The sequence below is a fragment of the Sebastes umbrosus genome, chromosome 3 (assembly GCF_015220745.1).
Source record: "Sebastes umbrosus isolate fSebUmb1 chromosome 3, fSebUmb1.pri, whole genome shotgun sequence".
NCBI lineage: Eukaryota > Metazoa > Chordata > Actinopteri > Perciformes > Sebastidae > Sebastes > Sebastes umbrosus.
In genome coordinates this window covers 12,976,366-12,999,110 of record NC_051271.1, presented here as the reverse complement: position 1 = coordinate 12,999,110, position 22,745 = coordinate 12,976,366, and the positions used below count along the sequence as shown (strand labels likewise).

The following is a 22,745-nucleotide window of genomic DNA, read 5'->3' as shown; positions in this document are numbered from 1 at the left end:
TTTAACATGAAGGTCTATAATGTTCTTTCTGATCTCCTGAGACAACTCTCTCCTTAGCTTTCTGTGGTCCATGTTCAGTGTGGTACACACCATGATGCCAAACAGCACAGTGACTACTTTTCACCCTTTAAATAGGCAGACTGACTGATTACAAGTTTGAAGATACCTGTGATGCTAATTACAGGACACACCTTAGTTTAACATGTCCCTATGGTCACATTATTTTACATCTTTTCTAGGGGTACCATCATTTTTGTCCTGGCCAGTTTCATTAATTTGTTTTTTAAAATGATTCTGTTGAACCACAATTCAAAAACAATATCTGATTTTCATTAGTTCATTTTCAGTAAATTTTTATTTATTATTACTTTTGTCAGTTTCAAGTTATTTCAGTGACCATTGTGGGTTTTTCTCTCTTTAACGGAACGTTACCAACAACTTTGCCTACGTCTGTATATATATATATATATATATATATATATATATATATACAAACCAAAAGGCAAAGATAGCAACCGGTATTTTGAATGTTTTTTAGATAAGTCTTTCCCAGAGGCATGTTATCTTTGAGCAACTGAGACTCCTGTGAAATTAAAATGCATCTTCAAGTAAATCCCAAGCCTGAAAGATTGAGGGATTGATACCAGCCAGCAGTGTCTAACAGCAACTAATACTAATAATAGTGCAAGTATTCAGTAAGAACTTCAGAAAACAAAAGACTTCTTTAGGAAATGGAAAAAGCAACGGTCAGACTCAAAGATCTATCCTCATAATCCTCACCATCTTTTATCAAGTAAAAATACCGCTCTGTAAAAATACTCTGTTACAATAAAAGTCCTGCATTCAAGATTTCATTAAAGTAAAAGTACAAAAGTATTAACAGCAAAAAAGAAACGGAGACGGTGTAGAAGAGAGCGAGTCGGAGAGAGTCGGTGTGTTGCACTAATTCTTGTCTAATAAACAGTCAATTCATCTAAACTGGTTTAATCGAAACTGGGTTGAAAAAGGATGCAATCTTGTTGCCATGGTAACGAATTACGTATGACTATTAACCACACCCCCATTCTCTGTTTGAGAAAGATCGTTAACCAAAAAACACGAAGTAAAACTGGCTGGAGTTTTTTTTTTATGTTGTTAACCTTTGCACATCCCAGAGAATACATTTCCACATTCCTGCCAAGCTCTTTCATTTTAAACCGATACATCGAACATATTTTTTTAAATAGTAGGCCTATTTTTTTATATTTTCATTGTAATTTTGTTCTATTCTATATTTATTTTTCTTGTTTATGCACCAAAACACCAAATTCCTTGTATGTGAAAATCTACTTGGCAATACATTTTATGTGGAGTGAATGTAATGAGTCTGCCACCCACACTATTACTTATGTCACTCATTATTAGTGCTGTGTATAATAGTTGCTGCTTGATACGCAACCATGGTTACAAAGCATTACGACAGTTTCTGTTTCCGTCGGAGTGAGGGAAGTTCATCCCAAAGCTTGCTGCTGTATTTATACCCTGACTACAAACGGAGTTCACTCTGTCACGGACTGGGAGTGGGGAGGGTCCAGTTTGAGATGTCTTTTTTATTCAGTGCACTACAAGTCAGATGGACATGCAAAAACGCAAAAGACAAAGGCCTTTAGTAAATCAGTATTTACATGTGTTTAAATGGATATCGTTTTTCCTAGTAATTAAAATTGTAGCTATTCTTTTCAACTTTAATTCCTCTGGAAGTCTCCAAAAATGTAAAAATAATAACACAGATTCCTTCCAAATAAGTGGGTATTTACTCGGTGTGCTGTCTTAGAACATTGTCTCCATTTCCATAAAATTTTTATGAAATTATGGGACTGGCGACATGTAGAATAGATTATCAAATTTGGGATAAATTTCAACCTTGACTATGGAGTTTTGATCTATTGGTAATTAAATGAGCAGTTTCATCTTCTAACGTCTAATGTAATGTGATAAGAGTAGCTGAAGAAAGTTTATTTGGATGTATATTGATTTCTCAGATGATTCAGTCGCTCCGTGTGATGAGTGTGATGATGACAACATCCAGTCTTGACCCCTTTCAGACATCAGGGCACTCCATGTCCCCAGCTCTTTGAAAACAGTCTTTTCTACTTTTTAGTTCACCGCTGACAGAAGTCCACTGACAGGTATTCTCTGATTAACATATGCAAGCTTCAAGTGCAAGGACAACTGCCTCTGTCATTTCCTTGAGCTCATTAATAAACATTTTTCACATGAATATGACAGCTGTGACAACCTTGCCTGGGTCCCAGACATTTGGATCTGCCAACTATCAGGCAAGTGACAACCTGATTACATGTCTTAGTACAAGTTGTACATTTGGACGATGAATTTAGCAAAATGCTGCTTCTGCTGGTCAACAGGTTACAGGATATTTTTCTTCCCTCCAACCCATCAGTGACTAAGCGTGTTTTCACATAGAGTCCTTTATAACAAACCAAACTGAGTCCTCTTAAAGCGTACAAAAAGTGGACCAACAGAAAAGGGATTGTTTTGCGTTCATTTGAAAAAGGACTCAGATATCAGACTCAGATAGCTGAGCGTCGTCTTTAGTGTCTTTAGACAGATATTAGCAAAATAATTGATGACAAAATACAGTAAAAACTGCACTGATTGCACAGACGGGGGACATCCTAAAACACCGGAAAACACCGTCGGCAGCAACTTGACAATTGTGCAGGAGCCCTAAGCATTTAACAGTCCACTGAAAGCACTGCATTTTCCATATACGCCACACAGACGTTTATGGGCTTAATGGAATTATTGCATTAGGACCGCACTGCAGTGCTTCAAAGTAAACAAGACCCGTTCAAAACCGAGTATATGGCTGGACTTTGTAAAGTCAGTCTGTGAATTTGTGGCTAAATTGTTACACAAATAGTCAGTGGTCATGTCTATAATGTTAAATCCAGCGGTACATGTCCACCAGGTCCGGCGAGGACACTAGTGGAACTGGCCGTTCAAGCGGTGACGTACCCTATTGTTTAAAGCATCTGATTGGTCCCTGGTTTTCTGCTCACCGTTTCAAACAGGAAACAACACGACGGCCTGCTCATAAACTTTCTGTTATACTGTCTAAACAATCCACCAAAATCTACTTCTGAAAACATTTTAAGTGAGAAAAAGGCTATGCCACGGTTGAATCTTGTTTCATTTTAGAATTAGATCGCCTAGTTTGACAGCTTTCTCCAAGTTCCGTGAGCCGGACGCGCCGCGCTGGACGGGCTCATACCCTCTCCAACTCGCAACACTCCCACCATGCACTGGGCAACTGCTTCTTCTGCTTTCTATAGGAAATGAAGTGAAAGCGTTGAGACGCCCGCTGTCACCGGATCTGGTGGAAATGCGCCAATAGAGGAGCACTCTGCCGGTGAGTGAAACCGCCGACATGCCCCCTCTGAAAACGCAAACAAAGGACTATTCCGACCTTTTCATTTTGAAAGAGCAACGGCCAATGAAGAAACTCCAACACTTAACTTCATCATTCAGTCACTCAATGACAGACTTTTGAGGTTATAGGGCTGACCCTCTGTGGTCCAGCCAAAAAACTACATCTAAAGTAAGGTCTGAACTCCAGGGGAACTATAGTGTGAACAGAAAGAGGACTGAGGCCCCATCAGAGCTGAAATGGACCAAAGAGAGAACAGAGTCCTCTTTAAGATGAACAGAGTTCCTTTTCTGTTGGTCCACTTTGGACTGAGTTTGAGATCTGGATGTGCTATAATAAGATAACACAACATATTAGTGCATTCTTATGTGATGTGCACAACCATGAAGTGTCCTTAATGTTCTTCTCCAGCACAGTAGAGGGGCCATTTAACATCGGTCGCTCTACCTCGCCCTCTTTCTGTAGAGAGAGGCTGAACAAAAGCTGGTGTTGTAAAAAAACTGCTTGAAATCTGCTTAAAATCAATGGTTTATCTGTCTTTGTGAGGACCAATCTGACCTTGAGAGTGAGGACATTTTGTCTTTGAAGATGATGACATTTTCAAAAGGCTGTTTGAGGGTTAAGACTTAGTTTAAGGGTTAAGGTTAGAGTAGGGCATTTAAGTGGTGATGAGGTTCAGATAAAGGGGTGAATGAGGGTCCTTACAAGGACAGATGTATAATTATGATAATATTTCCTCAAACCGTCATTACTTCAATCAATTACGTCAATCGTTGGCACCCTATGGGTCTGAAAAGTGAAGCCAATGAGGAAATGCCTTAATCTTGCATTCTTTCTAACAGCCAGCAGGGGGCGACTCCTCTGGTTGCAAAAAGAAGTCTGATTGCATAGACGTCAATGAGAAAATGACCCTACTTCTCACTTGATTTATTACCTCAGTAAACATTGTAAACATGAGTTTATGGCCTCAATCGCTAGTTTCAAGTCTTCTTCAATACAGCATGATGTTCATTTAGTAAATTATGGCCCCATTTAGAGCCAAATAGACCATAAAGCAGGGGATGCAGGTCGCTACCATGGCGTTGTCCGGTCTGGGTGTTGTCCCGTGTTTTTGTCTTACAACTTTAACCCTTTCACAGTGTGTTTTCAGTTTATGAAAGTTAATTTTAATCTTTCGGTCGCCTAAAAGTGTCTTATTCAGCGTTCGGTGGTGCTCAGCTCCAACCTCTCGTGTCAATTCTGGTTGCAAAAACCAAGATGGTGATGGCCAAAATGCTGAACTCCAGGCTTCAAAACGGCAGTCCGGAAAACCAATTGGTGACGTCACGGTGACTAAGTCCACTTCTTATATACAATCTATGATTTTAACACAGGAGTCCGCGGTTGGTTTCGCCTTTCCAAATGCCAATGACAGTCAACGGGGGGGGGGGGGGGGACAACCAATAAAGTTGCAACGTGTATTTGATGAGGTATATTTATGTAATTATTTACTTTGGAGGGTAAATGGTTGCTGAATGGTTTAACATTTAATCAGTGAGGCAGCTGGTGGATCTGAGCCAACACACTCACCCATTGCAAATTAATCCTAACTCTTGATCACATCCTTTAAGGACACCACATCATTTCCACTGCATGGTACCTACACGGCTCGACTCAACTCACTTGAAACCGTTTTCCACTGGCAAAAGTTGTGGATAGTACCTGATACTTTTTTTGGTACCGCCTCGGTCGAGGTTCCAAGCGAGCTGAGCCGATACTAGAAGGTGGAGTTAAAACACTGCAGACCACTGATTGGTCAGTTAGAATCAACCCTAGCGTGGCACGGGACATCCTGCACAAACCTGCCATTTCTAAATAGCCAAGCTACCGTCAATACCGGCCGCAATTTTTTTCATTCACTCAACCCAGATTTTTAAAAAAAATGGCAGCCCTCAAAACCACGCCGTGATCAATTGACGAAGTGTAGACGTTCCTCTGTTTGGTTGCCAATGAAAGGTCTCGCATTGAACATCACAGCAGTTTCATGCGGCGTCGCTATGCCGGTCAGCCAAAGGCCCTGACACACCAAGCCGACAGTCGGCCGTCGGTGAGCGTCCGTCAGCCTAGCTTTTTCGATGTGTCCCGCAACGTCGTCTCTAATCTGCCTGTGTCTCAGTTTTTTCGGCCGATTCAGCATGTTGAATCTGAGGCGGAGCTCGTCGGTGAGAATAATCACTCTGATTGGCGGTTCACCTTAAACAAATCAGATTATTAACAGTTAACCGACAAGATGAATGTGTTTCATGCAGTGGTGCTATTTTTAGTGCCTAACAAGCCGCCCAGCTGCAACGAAAAGCCGATGCACAATCAGGTTAAATCCATCATTTATCGCCAGCTGCAGTGTACGCACAAAACAGACAACTGAGTCCCCAGTTCACCAGACTGGGAGAGTTACTGTAGCAGCCCTGATGCTGCGTGTATTGTCCCAGTAAGTCTCCACCACATCATTTAGCTGCGAGGTTGTCAGCTGTTTGTCTGCCTGACGTACTCAATGAGCACGGCGTAACTTTAGCAAGTGTCCAGTCGAGAGACAGAGCGTGTGTGTGTGTGTCGACGATGTACTCTTGTCAACCCGGCGTAACGTTAGCAAGTGTCTGACACACCGTGTGTGTGTGTGGCGTCGGTGAGTGTGGGGTTGTCGGTGGCGTTATAGCTGTGAACGTAGCTGTACACACAGTGTGTGTACAATTTATTTGAATAAATGCTACAACTCCTCAGACCCAAGCCAAGCTCCCGTGTCTTGCCAGCCACCTGCTGACCAAAGTGAAGGAGTTTGCGCTGGCGTAGCAACAACACTGGCTCAGACTCTCTTAAGGTGGGGTGTTAAGGTGGACCTTATTATTTAATCTTTAGTATTTATTTTAACTGTTTAACCGATAGCATTAATTGGTTAAAATTCCTAATGTCGGTTAACGGTTAAACGGTTAATTATTAACATCCCTACCTGGTACCAAAAGTGAGTTGAACTGAAACATGCAGTGTAAATGAGGCAATAGTCATTTGAGGTTTTGTCACTCACGGGTGCAAGCGGCCGAAATGGGTTTCCTCAGGAGGGTGGCTGGCGTCTCCCTTAGAGATAGGGTAAGAAGCTCAGTCATCCGTGAGGGACTCGGAGTAGAGTCCTTGCTCTTTTGCATCGAAAGGAGCCAGTTGAGGTGGTTCGGGCATCTAGCACGGATGCCTCCTGGGCGCCTCCCTTGGGAGGTGTTCCAGGCACGACCAGCTGGGAGGAGACCACGGGGAAGACCCAGGACTAGGTGGAGAGATTATATCTCTACTCTGGCCTGGGAACGCCTCGGGATCCCCCAGTCAGAGCTGGTTAATGTGGCCCGGGAAAGGGAAGTTTGGGGTCCCCTGCTGGAGCTGTTGCCCCCGCGACCCGATCCCGGATAAGCGGTTGAAGATGGATGGATGGGTTTTGTCACTCTTCTAGGGATGTCACAAGAACCGATACTTCGGTACCAAGTCGATGGCAAAATTCTAAAACCGTGACGTTACTCATTTTCTACAGTACCGAAGGTACCGTACGATGCCTGTCATCAGGGTCCGAAATTAACACCCGCCAAGCGCCAGATGCGTGTGGATTTTCTGTTTGCCGAGCAATTCTCTGAAGGCTTCTGTCCTCTGCTCTTCACACACACAACAGCTTCATGCAACAGCGTTGAGATGGCGGGTTTGTTTACTTTTTCAGACATCCTTTATGTTCGAGAAGATGACTCACTCGTGTGGGAAAAGATGTAACTGAACTGAACTGAACAAACTGAACCTCTATCTTTTCTTGTCCACTGCTAAATCTCTGAAAAGTGGTGCTTTTTTTATTGTCATCAAAATATAACATTAGCATTTTAAATAAATATTGAATGGTCTAATGGTCTGTCACCATGTCAGTGAATTTAAACTACTGCTTGCAATCTGAGGATATATAGAGAGAGAGTGCGTTTGTGTGTGTGTACAGTCTCTGCTGTTTTCTTACAGTCATTGAGCTATACCTGAGGAATAAAGTCTCATCATTTTCATTTTTTTTTTTTACCGTGGTATCGAATTGGGTATCGAGAATCTTGGAAATTCACTGGTATTGGTATCGGCTACTAGATTTCTGGTATCGTGACATCCCTAGACTCTTCAGCTTATTCTTTGTCACTCTGTGCACATAATTATAAACATAATATTCGAAACATAGCTTTCTTCTTGGCGTGCAATTTGCTCAGGTCAATAACTGCAGACAAGTGATGGCATAAATGTCCTCATTCTTCAGAGTTGTCTTTGTTGTTATTCAGCTAATTTAAAAAAACAAACAAGAGTAATCACAATATAATCACTCTAAGTGTCGAGACAGCATACATCGTATTACAATTCTCGTTGAAATTGGCTAAATGTGTTTTTTCTAAAAAAAAAAACAGTTGATAAATGAATGACAGAAAGGTATGAATAATGTGTTCTCGTATCATTCTGTTCACATCAGTCACACAGACACAATTAACTGTGGTGACAGATGCATCCGATAATAGCTGCCATCTTTTAGATTGAATATGTGTAGAAACAGAGCTGTACTTATATCCTGATATATATGTTTACATGTTCTGCATTTAAAGTATGCCTTAGTTAGTATTCAGCCCTTGAGCTAAATCCTACACTCTTGACACTGTGGTGCTTACACTTTTATATCACGTGTCCTTGTCGATCAGTTTTAATTGCTTCCAGCTGGCAAACACCACATGATGGAAGTCACCGAGGTTTTATTTTTCCTTTTTTATGTGGCTGGACTTGTACATTGCGTTCATGTAAACGTCATAAGCCAACTTCATACAATTTGGCATACAACAAACTTTTTAATTTACAAGATAAGGAAAAAAGTTCATCTTTTTGCATCTCTGATGTACAGCACCCTACGCACAAGTTTATAGCACCCAAAATTACAATGCCAAGTATATTTGGGAAGTCATTACAGCTTTAAGACTCAGCAACACCCCTATAAATATAAAATATATCAGTCCCTCCAGGAAGTTGCGATCACAACAATTAACAAAAATTCAACCAAACCCTGTGAATTTTGCGCAACATTGCAATTTTGTCCAATCACCGCAACTTTTCTGCAAATTTGACCAATCACAATAGTCCCCCGCGCCCACGTCACCAAACTCACTTCCTCCTTCTTTCTGGTTGTGTATATTGGTCATATTTCTGATTTGTTGCTGTTCACATTTACACACGGGTGAAGCCTCCTCTAGTTAGTTAACATCGGCACACAGCAGCACAGACAGCAACGTCACAGCCACACACACACACACACACACAACATGTTGTCGGTGTGGAAGTTCTTCAGCGTGAGTAAACGAGACATAAAGCTCGCAACAACCATAATACTAAGCTACTCTAATTGCCTCCTGCTTCATACTTAACACACAAATACAGTATGTAAGTGGTATCAATCTTCTTACCAAACTCTCTGCAAGAAAGCCAATAAGCGCATTTCGCAAAATGTCACACTATTCCTTCCTCCATAAGAATTAGCATCTACCTAGGAAAGCTGTTTTTACTCTGATAACGAGAAAACATCACATTATTGCAGCTGTTATTTGATAAGGTTATTCTAGCACTTATAAATTTGCAAAAGGAAAGGGCAAACAGGAACGATTATTTTATTGGTAGCTTCAAGGCATTTTCTCTAATCAACATATGAACTGGGGAATAGATAAAAATCGAAGATTTATAGGTCAAACAAGCACAGGTATATTGAGAGCAACTTTAGTGATTGACGTATCTGGGATGATGACAGGGGGACACATTTCACCATGAAAAATCAAACACAATGTTTCAGAGCTGAGCTATAATTTTTCAGATGGATAGCTCTGGGTAATTTTCATAACATCACAGCCAGGAATCTATTTAATTTAGCAATTACATTTTTACAGCAGACTACATAATTGGCTGGTAGTTGAATAGGCACGAGGGAGAATAAAGTCTGTGTTTGAATGCAAATTTCACAGTAAGAAGAGAACAAAGAGGGGCCTTAAGGGGATAAGAGAGAGGTGGCTGCATCGTGGGTTCATTTGGCCGTCCCTTGAAAGCTGGTTTAATGCTCGTGGACAACTTCAAATACTTCTAATGACAGAAGTATTTGAAGTTAAGGCTTTGTTGTTCTTCCATCGGGCTCTTTTTCTTGGTCAAAGCTTTCTGAGTTAAGAATTGCAAACGTGATATGCCTTATGTCCTGGACCAGGAGTCAGATCAGCAGATCAGTCAAATTTTCACTTAAGGTCCACTAACAAAACTTTCAACTGCACCTCACAGTTTTCATTGGGCCTATCTCCGAGACAACTGAGGATTCACTGATGAAGACTGAGATATGCTGAAGTCAAACTCTGTTTATGTGTTAAGTGTTGAGACATGTGCACATACTTTAAACCTGCACTAAGTCTCCGTTAGCTCTGTGAGTGAAGTGAAGAAAGCAAGCTAACGCGTAAAGTCAAGAGGAAAAACACCGAAGGTTCTTCTCATTTTTCTCATTAAGCAATAATTTGACACAAAAACGGTCCGCCAGAGTCCGACATCAGAACTGCGTCCATAGCAACGGTCTGTTATACATAGCAACGGTCTGCTATAAAGAAATAACATACAAATAAGAATCAAGTATTCAACAAAGTCATGTAATAAATATATAAATATATAAATATATATACATAGAAATTAAAATTAGCCCCACGTTTATCAGCTGCAATATTAAAGTGATGTACACATTAATGCATCAAGAATCATAACACAATAATATTCTGAAATAGGCTGTTCTGCATAATGAGTATTTTTACTTTTGCTACATTAAAGTGGGGAGAATATGATTAAAAAAAGTTATTTTGCTGGCAGTGTTGGTTGCACTACGATGGATGGAAAAAACTAGATAAGATACAGTATTGATATGCTCAGACACAACCGCCTTGGAGAGGAGACACTTAGAGAGAGTGGTGCGGACTGCCTCTCATAGGATGCGACATTCCATCTGTGGCCTCCGCCACACGGATCAGCCACAGGGCGCAGAAGGTGATTGCTGACCCCTCCCACCCTGCTAGTTCTCTCTTCCATCTCCCTCCTTCTGGAAGGAGATTTCAGGGTCTGAGGTGTAGGACATCCCGCCTCAGGAACAGCACATACCCTGATGCTATTAGGCACCTAAACTCTAATGCATAAGCACTTTGCAGGAGGAAATTAAGCTCCTGCCAACACGCACTTTAGGAAAGCTTTGCACTAGACACTTTAGGGGAAGTTGCAATAGCACAAGGCTCTTCACAGTATTTTAGCATTTTAGGATTTTATTGTTTTGAATGATTTTATAAATGTATGTGGTTGTCTCCTATGTACACTATATACACGCTTTTGTCTTTTGTCTTTTTAATGAGCACTGCACTGAAACAAATTCCAATCAAGTGTGTGTTGACATGGCAATAAAAGTATTGAATTGAATGTAATCCCCAAACAGCCGTTAAGATGTACGATATGAACTCCTTGAGTCAGTCACAAGAATAGCAAATCAGGGAGGTCAGGTAACATTTCTGTGGGTTAGCGTATGTAGGGGGTGAGGGGTAATGAGAGGGTGGATGAGTTGGCAAAGAGGGCTTTAAAGCTGCAGTGAGTAGAAATGAAGCAAATATAGTTAAAGAAGTTATTTTTATAAAACGGTCACTATATCCTGATAGTAGTGCATGAGACAGGTAATCTGAAAAAAATCATGTTGCCTCTGTGTCCTTCGGTGCTCCTAACGGCATGTGCAAGAATTCACAGACCGGAGGAAAACAACCAATCAGAGCCGAGCTAGAGCCTTCCGTCTCTGAACAGCTGTCAATCACTCGCAAACTCCGATCAAACGGTCAAACTAGGCAGCGCTGATCAAATATGAATCAATATTCTGTTACTGTAATACCTATTTCTCGCCTCAAATGTTTTCAGAAACATCTTGTAGTGTCTCTCTCTGAAATGACCTGTGATTGGTCAAAGTCTCTCGTCACGGGCTAGATCTTTTAAAGCCTGAAAACAGAGCCATGAGGAGGTGCAGAAGTCTAGTTTTCTCTCTGAACACTTGAATTACAATATGCTGAAAGGTTATTATGGAATTTTTTGCCCAATGATGCCAAAAAAAATTCTTCTTTAAGTAAAATATCTGAATATTCCTCCACCACTGCTGAGATCATGTGACTCCACCTATCCTGCTGTCTTTGAACATGTAAGTTATGTATATGTTGTGTTGATGCCTTTTCATTTTGCAGAAGCTAAATGTGGAATAAACCTGTTGTTTATAAGTTCAAAATGCATTTAAAAGGAATATAAGAACCATATAACAGTGCACCCTGGGCTCGACAATTCAAAATATCAATGTATGTTTGCACAGCGATGCTAAATAAAAAATTCACCCCATTTCTTTACAGACTTTCTTACTTTCATTTCATGAAATTATGTCTGCCCATTCAAAATAGGGAAATTCATTTTCTCAGGAATGAGGAAAGTTCATTAAATGTGTATAAAAAAACATATGAGACACAATGCTGCACTTCAGACCCTGTTTACACAGAAGTCTTACTCCTCCAGCCTGTGAGTCACAGAGCCGTGACTTAGTCATTTCATTTGAAGATGATTGCAAATGGGTTCAATTACCGTTCGACATACAGTATGTGATTTCTTTACGTGTGTTATAATCTAACACTTTGATATCAGTGTGCAAAGAAATTGCTTGGATAGATACTGGTGCACAGTATCTATCCATTCCAAAGCAATTTCCTGTAACATGATCACATTAAATAAGGGTTCGGATAACACACGGAAGATTTTCATCACCTTGAAGAATTCATGTCTGAAAAAAAAAAAAAGCACTGTTCTCTGAGTGTAGTCTGCACTGCATTCAGACACGTTACAGTAAACATGTATCAGTGTTTTCATGTCTTGTTTTATCTAAAGAAAATAAAATCATTGGTGTGACCATAGCAAAAAATAGGAGTAGAAGGGTTATTGAACGATTTGTTGTGGTAATTTGATTAGTACAAAAGTAAATGGCGATTGTTGTTAGTTGTTATGGTGACAACAGAACACGTCAGTGGGGCTGTAAAGTGTGGTCTCCGGGGGACTGCCCGTTATTTCGACACCCCAATAGTCCGAATAATGCAGCGTTTGTCTGAAAACCCTTTAGTCCAACAGCCCGACACCCGTTGTTCCAAAAATACACACTCGCAGTCGGATATTTAATCTAACAACCCTTGGTAGGCATCATGTAGCGTTCTATGCAGCAGTGATATTAGTGAGGGCTATACTCAATATTACTCAATAATAAAATATCCTCCTTATCATTACTTTAGGCCCTCTGGCTACGGATGTATTGAAAGCCCTTCCCTCCCTTCACAATAAGCCACGGCATTAATTCAGCACCCCCAGCGCCGACAGCCACATGTTCTCTATCAACCGTCAGTCGCCTCTCGCCCTTCACTCAGTAAGACAAACAGATCTCAGTCAGATATACAGCTGCTAGAATTTTTTTTTTTAATTCTCCCCTGGCAGGTTGTGTCAGAGTAAAAAACATCGCCGTCGTTGCGTCTTTACGCGTGGAGTATCCTGCTGCGCACCCGGTAACGCTTTTCACTGTGAATTTAATTTTTTATTTTTTCCCCTGGAGCCTCATTTTACGTCGTCGGGCCCGGGGGCTTTAGCCCCGGTAAGCCCGTGCATTAAGTCGGCGGTGCAGGGAGATTGTGTTTTCGGAACAATGGGTATTTGTTTTTGGAATAATGGGCTTTCAGTCTAATGGTGCATTGTTCTGACTATTGGGCTGTCGGAAAACAATGGCATGGCATCGATAGCAGCGCAGCTCGCCACGAAGAGAATGGACGCAGCTCCCGGAGGCCAGTCTCTCTCAAAATTACGTTCCCAGACAACTTAACTGGATGACCAAAATATGTTTTGAGGGAAACGTATTTTCTCCAGATTACGGTCACAGCTTTAGGAAGTTCTAAACATGTGATTAAAGGGACTATTTGTAACTTTCAGAAATGCTTGTCAACAGCGACACCTGTGGCCGTTAAGTCAACTAAACTCAGCGTTTGCTCGCGCTTGCTCGCTCTACATAGACATGAACAAGCATCGCTCAAAACAGTGAGGCGACACACGTCAGCTAAATCACAATATCACTCTATATTTCAGCTGCTTGGCAGTAATTTTAGCTGACCAGACGGAGGTCTCTCCATGAATCAATGCTGATCCTAGTGTTGGCTTTTCCTGCTTCAGCCTACGGGGCTGAAGCAGGAAAAGCGGGTCGGTGCCGGGGCTGAAGCAGGAAGAGAAACATTATCGTTTCCCGACTGCGCCCGCAGGGAGACACCGGTCGAGACGATAACATTTCTCGCTGCGGAGCTCCGTCTCTTCACAAGACACGGGAAACCTCTGTTGGTCTGGAGGAGCTGAAGCATTTATTTCTGCACAAACGTCCACTGTACATTCACTAGATATTCTCAGAGCTACTAACTCTTCTGCAGTGTGGAGTGAGCGCGCATGCACGTGTAGAGGTGGAGCGAGACAGTGAGAACGCGCGCGGTGTGTCAGTGAAGGCAAGCAGGCAGAGGAGCAGAGGCTCCGGCCACATGCGAGCGTGCATATGCGAGCGCGCATGGGATCCCGACCCAGTAGATTTATACGTGTAAAAAGTTACAAACAGTCCCTTTAATGTAAATTGAAACAAAACAAAACAAAAATGCAACAAAACTACTGGGTTAGGTTTAATAAAAAAAACATCATGGTTTGGCTTAAGATTACTACGTTCCACACGGGGCACGAACAGAAGTCTCAAGGGGGAAAGTCTGGTGTTTGTTGCTAGCTAGCTTTTCTAATAGGGAATGGGAATCGCCGAGCATTCTGGGGCGCACCACCATTTTTGTAGGGTAGCGTACGGAGCTACTGTAGACTATCATTATCCATCCCCGGTCTATTCATCTGCCAATCGTTCATCATCAGAACTGTATAAAGTACGTGCGAAAGACAAATGCTCATATTAAGAGAATCTGACAGATGCAAAGTGATGTGATGTCATTACTCCACTGCTGGTTTAGTCATTACTGCAAAACTTCACCTCAGTGACTCAGCAACTTGCCGCAAGTCGGTTTAGTTCACATGGAAGTCAGCCCGCTACAACGGTCGCTATGGCAACGGTAAACATAAAAATGGCCACCGCTCTGACCATCCTGCTACGTTAATTTGAATGTAAATGTCCGTTCTAGTCCTATATTCTGTTTTTCTATGGGTGTGACGTAAATTACTTAAACCTCTTAAATCTATCCTCTGGCAATTCATGCAACGGTTTACACAATATCATTTTCACAATTGCATATGTTGCATTTGTTTGACCACAGTCTTTCTCAAGGGAAGGACGTGACGCTGGAAGAAATTATAGTAAACAGAATGTCTAATTAACTCAGCTTCAGGGCTATTAAGTAGTGCTTGACTGTGTGTGTGTGTGTGTGTGTGTGTGTGTGTGTGTGTGCGTGTGTGTGTGTGTGCGTGTGTGTGTGCGTGTGTGTGTGTGTGTTCACTCTCTCACTACCTGACATACAGTACCCTCCTAGGAGCCCTTATCAGTGGTAGAAAATCACATTTAATTGTGTTTTTGTTCCAGTTGGGTGTGTTTGGAAACACAGTTTGAACAGATGTAAAAGCTGATTGTTAAAACAAAACTACAACATAACCAAGGACTGCAACAATATGATGATATCTGTTAATTCACTGAGGGACTACGGGAGTATAGACCTGCATAAATACCGTAAATAGATTGCCTGTCATATAGCACATCCATTTCAGGTGTTCAGCATGAATCTAAAGCAGTGGTGGAAATGATAAGAATATATCCAGAGCCTACAGTCAGTCAGTGGACCAAAGCTGCTCTGAAGCTCCTGAGACTGAGGATCAAAGATAAAAAAATAAAAAAAAAAACCTTGCTGAAGGGCTGCCCGGATGAAATCAAAAGTATAAAAATACCACGTTAGGCAAGTTACAAAAACATGGTCACTGACGCATGCACAGCACAGCTTGTGGGACTGCTCAATCATAAAAATAATTTCTAAAATGACCACAGTTGCAGCTATTCAATCAAAATTCTCTGGTGGATTTAATCAGAAAGGCATGTTTTATAATGTAGAATTTGTCATTACACAGTTGACAATTATACAATTATTGTTTTGTTTTCCAGTATGAAGTGAAATCATATAAAGTGTGTCTGATCATCCCGGGAGAGCAAGCCAGCGATAAAGATAACAGTAATTAAATGTGGAGAGAAAAGGATGAAAATGTCTCGTTAATCAACTACCAAACGTCAAATGACCAGATAAAAACTTTTGAGTAAACACATTTTCTTAAAGGTACAGCGTGTAGGATTTGGCGGATTCTAGTGGTGTGGTTGCAAACAAACGAGTTCCCCTCCGCTCACTTCTCCCTTTCCAAGGCTGAGCCACTGAGTGCAAAACCATGATAACGCCGTTAACATTGTCATTGCAGACATAGGACATTAGCTCAAAGCACTGCTGTAGCCTTGAGAGTCTGCAGCCACTGAGACGGAGTGTGACACTGTCATATTTCTTTAAATTTGCTGTTAAGCCTGTAAGAGATCCATTTATACCATACCTGGAACATTTGATTTATAGATGTATAGTACATGCAGTGAAATCATCTTTGAAAGTTAAGAAGAGACCTTGTCCAGTATTTGTCACATGCGTTGACACGAGCTCGGTGCTCACCTGAGGTTTCAGAGGTTTCAACCTTTACTCACTCACTTCTGTCTGTCAGGTAAATGAAAAATTGGATTCTGTTAAGACTTTTATTAAAACCAGAGAGTCGCTGTTCCTCACCTTTGACCCCAAATAAAAACTTCATCTGTATTTAATTTGGATCCCCAGTAGCTGCTGCATCCTTGAGGTTACTGTATTGTATTGTGGTGAATATATAACGGTAAATTGCCTGCATTTATATTCAATTATCTGTCAAGTTTGTCCTGACAGCAGTGAAAATAGCCTTACAATGCTTCACATCCACCCACACTCACACATGCAGTACTGTGTATTCATACACCCATGACATGTGCATCTGGAGGTGTTTCGGGGGTTAGCGGCTTACTCATGGGCACATTGAAAAGCTGTAAAGAAATCCATCAACAAACCCATTAATTAGTACACAAAATATTAGATACATCTTCCTGATATCCTGCGTTTAGGAGTGAAAACACAACACTCTTCAGCGCGATGATGCATGAAGTGTGGGGTTAAATGTCAAGTTTTTTCAAGAGGCTCACAGTCTGATTTGTTTGCAGCTATACAGTCCCACCTTTAGTGGGTAAATATCAACCAACACCTTCTTTGTCTATCTAAATTAAGATGTTTGATTATGAGATGATGGTTCATTTCGTCCCTTTACTGCCATCTTCTGGACCAAAGGAAAAGTAGCAGCATGTCCTTTCATTTTCAAAATCATTGAATAAGTCATAACATAGTATTCCTTAAAAAAAAAAAATCATGATATGGTATGTCATTGAAAAAGTCGTAGTATAGTGTGCCATAAAAGTCATAGTATGCCTTAAAAAAATATCATTAATAAGTTATAGCATAGTATGCCATAAAAGAGTCGTAATAAATATTACAGTATAATATAAAAAGACTCTAAAAATGTCATTAATAAAAAAGCCAAAATTTGGTTCCTCTGGCACATTATAATGCCACTATTCATCATAAACACTGATCTTAATTAATGCATATTTTATTGAATTTGCCTGATGTAAAGGAGAATCAGGCTTCTAGTATGTTTTAGCCCACACAGTCTGTAAATAGATATTAACATTTAAAACCACGCCTACTCCTGACTGATCACAACTTTTGTAATTAAGAATCATTAGAATCATATTTATTATTTTATTAATCATTTATTTTATTGACACCTTCATTGAAAGGTTTATCAAGACTTGCTACAATGATGGTTAATGTATTTTTTAAATAGAAACTTCAATGTACTCTTATTCAACGATTCAACTTATTAACCATGTATTAGTTTTAAATAAAATAAAATTTATAGTCTAAACTCTAAAATAACAAATCATGTGAATCTACTAAATCAACTTCTAAAACCGCAATGTAAATAAAGATAATTCATTAATTCGTTCATTCATTAAGCCCATAAACATCTGTGTGGCGTTTAAAGAAAATGCAACGCTTTCAGTGGACTTTTTAATGATTACAGCGCAATCGTCAAGTTGTTGCCACCGGTGTTCCCTGAAGTAGTCCGTCTAATGAGGATGCCTCTTGTCTGTACAATCAATGCAACTCTTAATGTGCTTTGACATCAATTCTTTTGCTCATATTTGTCAAACACTGAAGACGACTCTCCACTCTCTACTCAGCTCTCTACCTCTCAGCTGAGCGGCTCACACACACAAACACATGTAAAGAGCTTGCGGGGGCGGTATTGATTCTCTTATTGTTCATTAAGGAGTAAATAACTTAATTTCCACCACTACCACAATGTCTGACTGAATACAGGGCATCATCGGGCTTTAAGTTTGTCATTGACATCCTTTTTGTGGCGCAAGAAACAATCATGTGTCAATCTTACGACGCTACAGAGCCCACATATGCAAAAGGTGGTTTAAATCTCCCCAGTTTAAAAAACAAAATGATCTTGTGTCACAGTTTAGACCCATATGGACATTCAGAAGAAAATGAACGCAGATGAATATCAATGGAAAAACAAGAATTGCAAACAACTCCGCTGAATGTAGTTTTCTTTTGGGATAATAAAAACAAACTAAGTACAATTACAAAGAACATCACCAGAGGCCCCACGATACCATATTATCACGATACTTAAAGTCATGATACGAATGATTACGATTATGCAGTTTGTCAACATCTGTTTTACCTAATAAGATACAGTTTTCACTCTGTTCATCCACATATCTTGAGGTCAGAGGTCAAGGGACCCCTTTGAAAATGGCCATGCCAGTTTTCCTCGCCAAAATTTAGCGTAATTTTGGAGCGTTATTTAGCGTTCTTCCCGACAACCTAACATGATTCCACATGATTCCTTTTCTAGTTTCACTCTAGCATTAAGACTGAGTCCGCTGCGACCTAGAATAGCGTCGGATTTTGAAGAGGTTAATAGTCTATATAATAAAATATCATCTGTGTATCGATACAATATTGCCACGCAAAATATCACGATATTATGCTGTATTGATTTTTTTCCCTCACCCCTACCTAGAACCCAATAATACAAAACACCTTTGTCGGAGACCCATCTAATTCTTGGATCTAAAGGGTCACTACTTAAAAACACTCCAACATGAAACAACCCAAATATCCCAAACCCCATAGCAGACAGCACACTCAAAAGTTGGGTGGATAAAGGTATTAAAATAGTTATACACAGAGGGTGTTTTCTCTAGTTTCCAGCAACTGTCCTGAAAATACAACGTGCCTCATCACAACCTGTTTAAGTACTTGAAAATCAGACACTGAGGTGAAAGCAAACTCACCTTTCCTGGCATACCAGAGGAGACACCAGAGGTCTAATGTCAGATATTTATAATATCCTCAACAAAGATCATCCTGAATATGAGAAACCTCTCTCAAAACACAAATTGGAGTTGGATCTAAATTGCTCATATGATGATGCTGACTGGCATGATCTTTTACAGTGAGCTCAAGCGTTTTTAATCTCCACTAAGCACAGAGTAATGTACTACGTGGATTACTTGGAGTCTAATTGGAGTGGATGTTCATATTCACATAACTACTAATCTCTCACCTTACTCACTCTGTCGTTATTCTCTGCTTTGGTTTTGCGGATATCACAGCCATTCTCTCTACCGGGGTCTGGTTTTACACCCTGTGAATTTAAGCAAGATATAGATGTTATGAGATGATGAGTGTATGTAACATGATGTGGGTGTAGTTTTAGTATTTCAATCACAATTGCATTATTCTCACACTTGCCAAAGTTCTTGGTTTGTGCCCCTGCTGCTCAGCCTCTGTACAGGTGAGTACTGGGGGAACCACTGATAGCGATGGGCTGACTGGACCAGGAGAGAAACACAACACTGATCCATCCACACATGTGCAGCTATGATGCACCAGCTCAACAGAGTCCAGTCCTTCAGCCGCACCTGTAAGAAAAGAAAACAAAATACTTTTAGTTTGCTTTGTATTAATGTGTTTGATATTATTGTGCTATTTTAAAGGACCAGTCTGTAGGATTTAGTGGCATCTATCTAACTGAATACCTCACCAATTACCTCAGTAAACATTGTAAACATAAGTTTATCACTAGTTTCAAGTCTTCTTCAATACAGCATGATGTTCATTTACTAAATTATGTAGATAATGTAAATTAGCCCTCACACACACTAATGTTACACCTGTGTCTGGTCTTTCTTTGATACTGAGAACAAAACAAAGTCGGTTCATTAAAATGCACAAACTGTCCCTCCTCTGTCTTTCAATGTCAAACAATAAGTTACAGACATCAAGCTAGACTACAGACTAGACTACAGACTAATTACTAATACTCACCCTCTTAATTGTGGATGTAACTTGATATGTACAACTTGAAACATGTCTCCTGTTTGCTGGTGGCTGCAGGTGAAAGTAAACGTCGTTGACATTTATCCATCACTAGTAGTCTACTTTATGGATGAGAATACAATCCTGCACTATTGAAAATATGTTGAAGAAAAGACCATAAACAAATGCTATATATTTGATTGTAAACTACCCAAAAAGCGCATCCAAAGAGCACCTGTGTGGACACACACCACCACCGTAGGACATCCTCTCTTTGTTTCTAGTGCCGCCTGCTGGTACCCTCCAACATGGCAACCAGGGTTGCCAGATCAGACAGTTTCCAGCCCAATCACAACTTAAAGGTCCCATATCGTGCTCATTTTCAGGTTCAAACTTGTATTTTGGGTTTCTACTAGAACATGTTTACATGCTTTAATGTTTTAAAAACCCTTTATTTTCCTCACATGGTCTGCTTGAATATACCTTTATTCACCCTCTGTCTGAAACGCTCCGTTTTAGTACATTTCAATGGAATTGCAACGGAATTGCGTTTCTAGGCAACAGCTTTGGTCCATGTTTACTTCCTGTCAGCTGATGTTATTTACATACACTTCAACCAGGAAATAAACTGGGACACATTTAGAATGTTTAAGTTTAGAACCGTGTGATGATCTAGATATTGTATATTTGTGACATCACAAATGGACAGAAATCCTAAAGGCTTGTTTCAAACGCACAATTTCTGAATACGGACTGTGTGTATTTCTCTGTATATTGAGTGCTTTGATAGTTTAACAGTATTTATAAAGCACTTAAACCTGTTTTATAATATAAAAGACATGAAAACTTTTTCTCACTTTTTACAATATGGGACCTTTAAAACCCAGCCAATTCAATAAAAAACAGTCCAAATCACAACCTTGAAATGTGAACCTAGAAAACACATCATAAGCATACATGGATTATGACTTGGGAATGTGATGACATTGTTGGAGGATAAAGAGTGCCATCCGTTAGCTGTTTCCTGTTTTCTAACCTTCTGAACACTCAAAGCGCTTTACACTACATGTCAGCATTCACCCATTCACACACTGATGTAGAGGCTGCTTAGGTGCCAACTTTGCCTATCAGGATCCAACATAAATACTCATTCACACACCGATGGCTATGCCTTCGGGGGCAAATTGGGGTTAACTGTCTTGCTCAAGGACACATCAACATGTGACCCGGAGCAGCCAGGGATCGAGCCACCGACCTTCCGATTGGTGGACGACCAACCTGCTCTACCCTCTGAGCCGCAGCTGCCCAGAATGCCAATAAAAAGGTCTCTAGCTAAGGTATTCTGAGGATGGTAAACAACATTCTTTGACATTATTCACTCAGTATTTCAAAAATAATCATAGTCCTTTCAAACTCTTTTGAAAGCAAAGCGCTGACATTTAATAATGAGAAAGTTGGACGTCTCTTGAATGTCATAGTTCTTGAGAAGTGACTTCGTTGCCAATCCACTGTTCAGTTCTGTTATTTGAGTTTGATTGTAGGCTAAACACAATCGGTGACCCTCCTCGTTGACACTAATCTGTATTTTGCTGCAGCACTTGAGTTTGCTTTTGTACTCACCTTGTTGACAGCTTTGGGTGAGAACATCTTATATTCATGAATCATAGATAAAAAGAGTTCTTGAGTTCTTCAACTTCATCTGTGTGGTCCCTGGAAAAAGTCAGTCACCATGTAGTGCTGCTCAACGCTGCATGGGCCCCGGGGCTATGACTTTATTAAGGCTTTTTCAAGGCCCCCCTGGCTCTAAGATGACATAACGTAACATAACATAACATAACATAAAATATAACATATAAGATAAGATCAAATAAAACATATGAGATAAGATAATACATAACATAACAGATAAGATGAGATATAAGAAAAGATCAAATATAACATATAAGATAAGATAAAAGATATAAGATATGATAAGATAAGATAACATAACACAAGATAACATTAGATAAAATATAACATATAAGATAAGATAAGATAACATAACATAACATAACATGACAAAACATAAAATATAACATATAAGATAAGATAAAATAAAACATATGAGATAAGATAATACATAACATAACAGATAAGATAAGATATAAGAAAATATAAAATATAACTTATAAGATAAGGTAAAAGATATAAGATATGATAAGATAACATAACACAAGATAACATTAGATAGAATATAACATATAAGATAAGATAAGATAAGATAAGATAAGATAACATATAAGATACTATAAAATATAACATATAAGATAAGATAAAATATAACATATAAGATAAAATAAGATTATATAAGATAAGATAAAAGATAAGATAAGATAAGATATAAGATATGATAAGATATAAGATAACACAACATAACACAACACAAAATAAAATATAACATATAAGATAAGATAAGATAAGCCTTTATTGATCCCTAGAGGGTAAATTCAGGTGTAACAGCAGCACAGAGACAGAATAATACAAAAAAAACAGACAAGTAAAGCTAAAAATAATAATAAATACAATAAAATAAGAGGAATGTACAACTAGTATAAGAGTAGAAACTATACAAAACTATACAAGAGTATACACCAAAAATAATGTGTATTTTGATTAAGTAATGATACTTAGTGTTGTCTGTGTTAATATAGCAAATTATTGTAATACCTGTTATG

General features: G+C 39.7%; 1 protein-coding gene across 2 annotated transcripts in view; it reads right to left on the bottom strand.

Annotated features, from left to right (window-relative positions):
* gpr83 (G protein-coupled receptor 83) overlaps nt 1-19,611 on the bottom strand; it is a 69,514-nt gene extending 49,903 nt beyond the window's left edge. Inside the window, exons 1-2 of one of the 2 annotated variants that reach the window (XM_037765121.1) lie at nt 19,459-19,611; nt 19,277-19,357 (exon numbers count right to left, since the gene is read on the bottom strand). The gene's annotated coding sequence lies outside the window, so the exon portion shown is untranslated. The remainder of the gene's footprint in view (nt 1-19,276; nt 19,358-19,458) is intronic. The other variant, XM_037765122.1, reaches the window with a different exon arrangement.
* Between the last annotated feature and the right edge of the window lie 3,134 nt (nt 19,612-22,745).